Below are 10438 nucleotides of genomic sequence, written 5' to 3' on the forward strand. Positions count from 1 at the left end.
GCAAGTTCCTGGGCCTTATGTTTTTTTACTGCACAACCACTTTTAGGCTGAGAAAAATTATAACTAGCGCAAAAAATAATAGGGTTCCTAAAGCTGTGTTGAAAAATACAGTCGCTAGAGACAATGAAGAGGGTCCAAGCAGTTGCAGAGCATGGAGACACTTGGTGCTTGGGCACTGAGATGGTAGAATGGTGGAAAAACTGAATTGAGATAGCAAAACTGTGGGAAAACTGAAGAGGAGTTAGTTCACCACCATGCCCTAAAATAGTAGAAGTAGTAGTAGTAGTAGGCTACTGGATAACCCATGCATATTCATTTCATTCTCAACCTTTGTTAAGACAGTCATGGACTATGGTGTCAACCTACAATTAACTATGTAAAAGTTACACAATGAGAGAGCGAGCGAGAGAGAGAGAGAGATGTCCAGTCAAAACAGAGGTGGAGAGAGACAGCATCACTCTGCCCAATTACAAGAGGAGAGATTCTCTGAGAGACACAGGCAGTTTGGGGGAGAGATTCTCTGAGAAACACAGCCAGTAACACACATCCAATTATTGTAAAACTGTGTACTAGGCCTACTTTCTTTTTTCTTTCATTTTTGTCACAATGAAGTTTGAAGATCTTCTTTTAGACAGCAATGGCTTTGGAAGGTTCCAGAAGATGGTTGTTTGCCTTAGCTTCTTAGGGCGTTTAAGCTTATCGTGTCACTTCCTGATGAACAACTTCATAGCGGGTATCCCACCCCACCACTGTGACATCAGCGGTCTGGATGCTGCGGGCGTCTTTGGGAATCTGTCGGTGGAGGAGAGACGGACGGTCAGTATCCCGCTGCAGGCGGATGGGACGCTGTCTTCCTGCCTCATGTTCCCAGAGCCCCAGTTCTACCTGCTGCTCAACACCTCCAGCAGCACCGGACTTCCTGCAGAACCGTGTAGAAATGGATGGGTGTACGACAACAGCATATCCATAAACACACTGGCCACTGAGGTAAACAAAATACACAACTCTCTCTTCATTGCCATATTGTCAACAGGGCTGGCTCTATGCAGGATCAAGGGTAGGCTAAACATTATGAATTGTGTCTTGTCCACCAAAACATAGTCAAGAATTGGCTTGATCTGTGTCTGTGCAGTGTGCAGCCTTAAACCCAGCTTGGATGTAAATATGGTGTGTAGTGTAATGGTACACTCTTAAAACGAATGTGTTGGAAACAACACAAACTGTGTTGTCCCTATCTGGACACAGAGATGTTAAAAAACAACACAAGTGGTGTTATTACAGTGCGTGAAAATGCACTGTTCTGTTATCCGAAGTCTTCTTCAGACAGACGCGCCAACCTTGCTTGCAGTGGATCCCTTGGCGTTATGCCGTAAACCTTTAAATCTGAGCATGCGCGACTCACATCAGGGAGTGACGAAGCTTCACTGCTGCAGAGTGTACTTTCAGATTATTATGGTCTGGAGGGGAAGCGAAGATGGTATGGATGCCAAGAACTGGGGGTGGAGCCTGCAGGATAATCAACCCAGTTATATCACAAATGAATGCTGCTTCTGACAGTCTTTTGAAAGTTATCTGCTGTAACTGTGTGCCTTTCTGCAAGACACTCCGCTGTTCATGTAGAAGATATGGATTACCCTGCACTGAGCTTGCCAGAGGAACATGTCAAATTGAACAATGTGACAATCCGCAGTCGATGATGATGAATAATGATATAGTAACTAGATGTACCGCAGAGCGGTACAAAATATGACCGCCGCCCAGTCCAGCACATTTTTTCCACAAAAAGAAATCACGCTGAAAGGCTTATATGATTCTAACTGTCTCACTAAATTGCATTATCCACACTCAATTCTCACTGGTATCTGCTAGACAACAAGTACCAAAACATGATTAGTTCATAGATTTCACATGTAAAATTAATTTTATACAACCCCACCTCCATCTTGCCTGTTTATAATTCTGAGAAATTCTTGATTGTTTGTGTTATGTTTATGTTATGTGTGTGTGTGTGTGTGTGTGTGTGCAGGTGCGTGTGTGTGTGTGTGCGTGTGCGTGCGTGCTTGTGTTTGTGCCTGTGACATTACTGTGAATGTATGTGTGTGTGTGTGTGTATCTGTTTGTGCACATGTGTGCACATGAAATGGGTTAACATGACCCCTGGAGGCAAACATACGGAAAAAAATGGTCATCCTAGGCCCTACAGTTCTCAAGATATTCACAGAGAACTGTGTCTGCCCTACCCTCCTTTCGGGGGGTCCAGTCCAGCGGGGGGGGCTACAGATCAAAACGAAAAATGACGGTTCCATGCTATCCATGTGGGGGTACATGCCCACCAAGTTTTGTGTACCCCGGTCTTTCAGTGTCCCGGGAATCCTTGTTGGTGTACGTCACTAAATGTACACATAAATTATTTTATTGTAAGGCCCCCCATGAACGAAAGTACACAAAACTTGACATGCATTCGGAGGGTGTCATAATGATCCTACACCTTTAATTTCGTGCAGTTTTGACCTTGTCAGCCAGAGATATTGTGATGAAAACACCACATTTTTTGCTTTTTAATTTTTAACTAGGTGGCGCTATACATGAAATGAGTGGTTATGGAATGGGTTGACATGGCCCCTTGAGATCAACATACAAAAAAAAAAAGGTCCTCCTAAACCCCACGGTTTTCGAGATATTCACAGAAAACTGTGTCTGCCCTACCCTCCTTTCGGGGGGTCCAGTCAAGCGGGGGGGTTACAGATCAAAACGAAAAACGATGGTTCCATGCTATCCATGTGGGGTTACATGCCCACCAAGTTTCGTGTACCCCGGTCTTTCAGTGTCCTGGGACTCATTGACGGAAATTTGGGCATGCGAAAAAGAAAAAAAAGAAAGAAAAAAAAAAGAAAAATCTGACTAAACCTATATGACAGCCGCTTCGCTGCGCGGCGGTCATAATTATATCTGATATACTGATAAATATAGTTTAATATTAAGTTTAATTAGCTCCCCCCTAATGATAGACGCCAACATGTATTGATGTAGCCTACACAAATCAGTGTTTCCTCTACGTTTATTTCAGCATGGCGGCAACCCACGGTTTATTTAATACCGCCACGGTATCAGAATCAGGGCAGACGCATATTTGCTTTTTAAATAATCCTGTGACGTATCCTCCCCTGCTGGCTGCCGTTCACATTGCAATTTAACAATAAGTAGCCTAAACTAGTCAGAGGTTATTATGGCCCGTCCAGTTTCAGTTCACATATTATATATTGTATTGATGTAGCCTATTTAAAGCATTAACTTTCTTCTCAGTGTTTCCTCTTCATTTAGCGGTGCCACTGCTTAGGAGACGTAAAATATTGTCCGGAAGCATAGTAGCCTAGGCTAAATGCCCTCCACTGGCTGCTGAAAATTGCAGTTTATGAATAAACAGCAATGCTAATCCGAGGTACCTGTCTAGTTTTATTCCATAAATATATTGTTTTTATAGACGTTTTTCGCACAACTTGGTGGAAAGGTGTAGCACAGGCCAAGGAAAACCCATTAATTTCTGAAGTTGATCGTATAAAGTATTTCCCATATCGTAGTCTATAGGCCTAAGATCGCTCGCAACAACAGCAAAAATGAAACTGAGAGGATGTCTCTGCGGAGACACCGCTGTTACATTAGATGCGCACTAAATCGCGAATCGACGCAGTAAAAAAGTAACGACTGCTGGTAGTATTAAACGAAGGTAATTTTCAAAACATTTTGTATGCACTCGCAGTGATGGCCTAGTAGGCCTAATGTGAATCGCGGACTATAAAGTAAAGGAGATTTGCACCAAATAAAGGCAGTGTTGTGGGTTGTGTTTTTACAACGTGTTGGCACAAAACTTAATTTCTGTCATGAACGAAGTAAGCTAAGCGTTTCTCCTTTGTCAACGTGAACTACCTGTATGTTCAAGCGTTCAAGTGACAATGTGGTTTAATGCATGGGTTAACCAGACGTGTCAGAAGATGGGCCTGTCTTAGTTCCTGAATCCTGTCCCTCTCAAGTCACGTTAGGCTAAATGGTGTAATTAGCAACTAGAATTAAATACTCCGCGAGTGACAGTTTTTTATACTAACCTTTTTTTTCTTGGGGGGGGTGGGGGGGGCGCTGCCGCCACTGTTAAAAAAAAATCTAGCGGAAACACTGCAAATATACAATACATGCATGCATGGGTCATGGTTCACTAAAATCATAGAACAGCCAAAACCGTCCACGCAATAGTAACTTAATAACTTACGAAATACATTCAGTGACATATGCTTTCATTCTGTGGACGGAATGCATAATAGAATCATGTACAATACATTTTGTGAGTCAGCAGTTTACGAAATTAATTATGTGTCACGATAATTTCATTACGTGGACGAAACGCATAACAGAATCACGAAATCAGTTTTGTGACATGCTACAATACATTTTGTGAGTCAGCAGTTTACGAAATGAATTATGTGTCAATAATTACATTACGTGGATGAAATGCATAACAGAATCACGAAATCTGTTTTGTGACCTGCTACAATACATTTCGTGAGTCAGCAGTTTATGTAATGAATTATGTGTCATGATAATTTCATTACGTGGACGAAATGCATAACAGAATCACAAAATCAGTTTTGTGACCTGCTACAATACATTTCGTGAGTCAGCAGTTTGCGGAATGAATTAGCTAGTGGGTTCCATTTGGAAGTGGCACTCGCGCCTCCCGTTATTCACAGAGCTGCGTGAAATGTATTGCAACTTTTCGCCACAAGGTGGCAGCTTAAGTCCGCTGTAGCATTGGCGGTAAACGGGGCAGCTGGCTGCATTCAGAGCCTTTGCAACGGCAGTGTGATTGGCAATGCGCGGACCGGTGCCAGGCCGTGCTGGACCTAGCCGGTCCGCGAAAAGCAACTGCATAGGCTTTCTCTGAATTATCTATGGTCTATGATCTTCAAACAATGAGCCTCTTCGACGAGTAGATTGCTGGTCCACTGGACCACAAATTTAGGCTAGATTCTGTCTGTTCATTTTGCGGCACAACTGCTGGAACCGCGGACCGGAAGAAAAAGAAACTAAATGTTTCCCTGATCAAGCCTACTTCTTAATTCATCAAATATAGAGGCATAACATTAGCCTAGGTGGTAGTGGTAGGCTGTGAGTGCTCATTCAAAGTCTATGCGCACCTGTGCAAGTGAAACTGACAAACTCGTGGGTAAACGATATTTAAAACAATGAATGAAGTGAATTCCTGTAATGTTCATGAAAACAGTATAGCGATTGGATAGCCTAATAAATCGCGCCTTCTTGTAGGGCTAACAGTAGGGTTAGTTTATATCGTCTCGCTGGAGTCCGCGCATCATAGGCCTAATCGCTATGCCTACTTGCCTGTCCAAATAGAGGGCTTTCCTTTGTTACACGGAGCTCTGAATAACGGGGGGCGCGAATGAAGTGGCCACTTCTAAATGGTAGCAAAGTCGCCACAATGTTCCGTACAGTCTGCCGCCTCTGGTTTGCCGCGGTATTGCACTTACGGTTGGATGATTTAGCGATACCAGAGAATGTCTAATAAGGGGAGAACCGCCACTCTCGGGGAAACTTCCGGTTTCTGAACTGGTTGCAGTTCCTTTTCTGGTTCCACATGAGGACGCTCACGAATAAGTGCAGAATTAATGGAGGTCTGTGGAGCTGTACCCCTCAAATCCACTTTTCTCGGGATATAATTTTTTGCCAAGAAATTTGAATGTTGCATGCGAAAGAGGGTACAGAGAAACACACCGCTGAGTATTATATTTTTTGAGTCGCTTATTTGTTCTAAAAAGCCTTTCAAATGCGTCAATGGCGTCATTCATTAGCAGAAAGCTAGTGTGTTGTGGGCAACAATGACCCAACCTGTAAGAAATCGAAAGGACGTAAGTACTCGTTCATTCAACTTTTGACCTATAATCCATAGTGAGCTTGCAGAAACCACAATCAAATCTTCGATTTTTCAACAACAACCAGGTGAAAGAGACAAATTTAGCCGTCTAGCTCCATAGACCCCCATTGTTTTTGCACTTATTCATGATAAGTAGCCCCTAGCGGAACTGCAACAGATTGCAGGTACAATGGAGTTAATAGGGAGTGATCCGGCTCTCCGTAAACGGGCTCTGGCGATACGATGTCCAATAGACTTCCTGTATACCTCATTTGAAAGAGGAGGCTCTTGTCTACAAAATATGCCCTGATTGGGTTATCTCCGAACATTGTGACCAATCCTATGGGTGATTTATTAACAAGAGTCTCTGATTTTCTCTGATTTTGCCAAATTTGTCCCGTAACAGTGTTACGTACACCACTTCGCGAAACAGTAACAGTGTTCCGTACACCGCTTTTGGGTACGATTTAAACACACATTTTACACCGTATGACGTATATTTACATTGTTTGATGTTGGTAGTGGATATATCTGTTGATCAATACGTGGTAAGGATTATTTTAGGATTTAGCTTAGATGTAGTTTAGCCTTACCAGCAAGTCATTTGGTACTTCCATGTTCTTTCTCTGATAGCCTACTCCTTGAATAAGTCAATGGAAACTCCTCAAGTCATTGTAAGTGTGGTGGTGACCACTTTTATTATTAATACAAAGTGCATCAAGGCGCTGCAAAGAGGGGAACATAGAAAGGTGCCACATTTAAGAACACTTGTGAAATATGGGTGCGCAACACAGTTCTGGTTCACAGTACATGGAAGGGGGGTATGACACAATGTTCCGTACAGTACAGTACAGTGCCTCTGGTTTGGCGCGGTATTGCCCAGGGTCAGTTACAGGGCAGTAAGAGAATGCATCAGATTAAAGAGCAGTGGGCACTTGTAAGACCTAAAACACAGAACACAACACGTGTACTGAATTAAGTGCTATTTCAAGAAGCCCTTTGTAAGACCAGAACATAACACAAAACAAAATATATGTAAAAAACCAACGAACTATATACAGTACGTACAATATTTACACTATTTGCAATATTTACAATATATACAATATTTACAGCTCCAGTTCCAGTGCCACCTGGAGCGACACACTGTCCTGGCACTTGTAACAGTACCATTCACCCTCTGGTACCACACTGACCTCCAGGCACTCTGTGTGGTACCAGAGGGGGCACAAGTCGCACCGCAGCCACTTGTGAATGTCACGGGAGGACCCAGGCGGAGCCATGCCCTTGCATAGTGTGCCGTGCTCTGCTATTTCCTTTCGTCCACGAAATGATGTGCTCTCTTCAGTGTTTCGTGGACACAATGCAAACCAATTTGTGCATTCCGTGGACAAAAGGCGCTATGATGTAACATGGTTTCGTAATGAATATATGTATTTCGTCACACAAAAGTCATTCTGTCCACAAAATTACGATGTAACATGGTTTCGTAATGAATATGTATTTCTATTCTGTGAATCTAGTGTAAAGCGGATACATTTTGGCCTATATTGTCCAGGGAAAATAGATTAATCACCTTAAACTATATATTTTCTGAAAGCATAACCTCTAGATGAGATATAACCCCAGTTAAGACATGTCTTATCTTCCTCCATGCCATGGGCATGGCACATAATCCTGTATTGCATTTGCTCTGTATTGTAACAAACTGCAAGGTTGTCTCAGAATGGTTTTTATTGGTTATGCACCAAAACACACGAATACATAATTCCGGGCCAGACCTGGCCCTTATGTTCCAGCGCTAAACATCTATCTTAGGCTGTATCTAAAACACACACCAATCAACACTAGTTATGAACAATGTAACCAGCTGCAAACATAAACACAACAGACAGGACATACAACGTTGTCAACCCACCTGCTTTAGAACATGAACATTACACACATACACACACTGCACAGCATCATGGGAGCACAGTCATGAACAGCTAGACTCAGATCATTACACAGCCCCCCGAGACTTAGGGCCCGTCCCATTTCTCCCCCCTTAAAACTTCCACTTGGTTTTGATTGCCCTCAACATTAAAGCCTAGCCTGGCGAGCCAGACCCACATTAAAATGTAGGGTCTGGACACTCACCGTTCGCAGTGCTCAGTCCGAGGGGCGGGATAATCGGTTGTATTTCAAATTCCCTCTGCACGCTATAGGACGCAATAGGATATTTGTTTTCAAGTAGCAGGGAATTCAAGCCAAACCATTGCAACTCTGCCATCAATCATTATGTTAAGCCCACCAAACGACTCTATACACAATTTCAATGCCTGATTAAGTTTCGATTTCTGGAGCTCACAAGCCAACGGAGAGTTGCTAGACTAGCTCTGGCAGCAAATGTACGTCTAGATTTCTAGGCTAATTAAAGCCCCCTCGACAAGGGAAGTGGAGGTGAAGATCTTTCCCTATGAATTGGGACACCACTATATGCAAATTAGCGTAGCGAACATGCTCACCTACGTCACGCGCAGCGCCGACGTGTCTACCGGTAGTAGCCTGCTACTATTTTCATTCAGCGGTCATTGTTGTGTGGGCTGTGCTGGTTTATCTACGTCTGGTTAATCAACAAAGACATTCGTGTTCATGTGAACGCCAGAACACACATCCTAAATATTGACGAAACTACCCAGATTGATTTATAACATTATTTGATGGGCAGACTCTCTCAAAGCAATCAGCAGATATCATGAACATCGTCAGATAGCTTCGTGAGATATTTTCTAACATTAGTGTTCAAAACTCAACAGTCCATCAGATGTGCATCAAACTAACATATTCCAACATATTTAAAAATTTTAATATGCTTATTTGCGAAAATATATGAAAAAATTGACCGACTCACTAAGCTCGCACGGTATCCTGGGTAATTTCATCTCCCACTTCGTTTTAAGCCTGCATTGGTCCTGGCTATATTTTGAGGGTTGACACTTCCCCTTGCTCCCTAAAGTAATGGGACACCCTAGCCCTACACGTGCACGCGCAAAATCTAGGGGTAGGGGAGGTATTGGGACGGGCCCTTAGTCCATGTCCCCTTGACTCAAGTCTTACCCTACGTCAGTCCATGAGCCTGGCTGGGACGCGACGCTGGCGTTGTGGGCGCCCCGCTGTCGCGGCGGTGACTTCCGGTGAAGGCTGCACGGTCACCAAGTTCCACAGAGTCAGTGTCAAAGTCTCCACGACCCTCAGCTGAGGCCAGGGGTCGATACGGGGCCAGTCGATCACGGTGGAAAGCCACAACTCTCCAACGCTTAATCAGTCTCACACGATAGACCACATCAGACAGCTTCTCTAAGACATCGCACGGCCCGACCCACTGGCTAGTGAGTTTCGGGGAAATGCCTTTCTTTCTCACCGGGCAGTACACCCAAACTTTATCGCCGGTCTGGAACTCCTGGCCGCGACAGCTCGTATCGTAAGCTTGCTTTTGACGTATTCCAGTAAGTACTGAGAACTATAAGTAAACTAGTAAAGATACTACTTCTAACTTCTAGCACACCTTTTTACGGAGCCCAGGAGGTGTCATTGCATTATTTGTGTATCGAGAGAATGTGCACTCATTTTACTAAATTGTTAGCCTGGTCCTACCAGACTCTTATACTACATTTCATTTGTACTGTAGAAAAATGAAAATTGAGCGGAAGTACGTAGGAGGGCAGATCCAGGTAAATTGTCTACTCATTTTACTAAATTGTGGTCTCAATTTACTATATTGTGGGCACAATTTAGTATATTGTGTGCTCATTTCACTAAATCGTGTGTACGTTTTACTAAATACTGCGTTAATTTGACTAAATTGTGCTTTCAATTTAGTAAATCGTGCACACATTTTACTAAATTGTGAGCACAATTTACTATATTGTGTGCACGTTTTACTTAATTGTGCGCTCAATATACAACAATTAAAATGTACGAACAATTTAGTAAAATGTGCGCACTAGTTAGTAAAATGTGCATACATTTTTTTTAAAAGTCCTTACGTCATTGTTTATGTCAAGATAGTCAAACTGTTTTGTCTTGTCAATGTGAAAGTTTACTTTGTAAGTATTTTTTTTTAAATAAAATAAAATATATACATTTGGCTTTAAATTTTCCTGATAAACGCGATACATTTGTGACAAAAATAAAAATAAATTGAAAACGTCTATTTGTCATTTCATTTTCATTACCATCCTGGTATATTACTGCCAAAAATGAAAATGAAAATGTTAGTTGGAAAATGAAAATGCAAACTTCACTTTGACTTTGCCTTTTCCTGACAATGCGCACAATGTATGCCAAAATGATAAATAAAATGAAAACTGACACCTGCTTGCGATTTATTTTCCATTTCTCGATTTTCATTTTCATTTTCAAGTTCACAACATGCAAATGAGCTGCATTGTTAACGAGATGTATGTGGGTGGTGCTCTGGTGACGACAAATTAAATGCACCTACCATGATCATGATTTAGCTTTAGATCAATAAACGCG

This window comes from Alosa sapidissima, chromosome 16, assembly GCF_018492685.1.
Source record: "Alosa sapidissima isolate fAloSap1 chromosome 16, fAloSap1.pri, whole genome shotgun sequence".
Taxonomy (NCBI): domain Eukaryota; kingdom Metazoa; phylum Chordata; class Actinopteri; order Clupeiformes; family Clupeidae; genus Alosa; species Alosa sapidissima.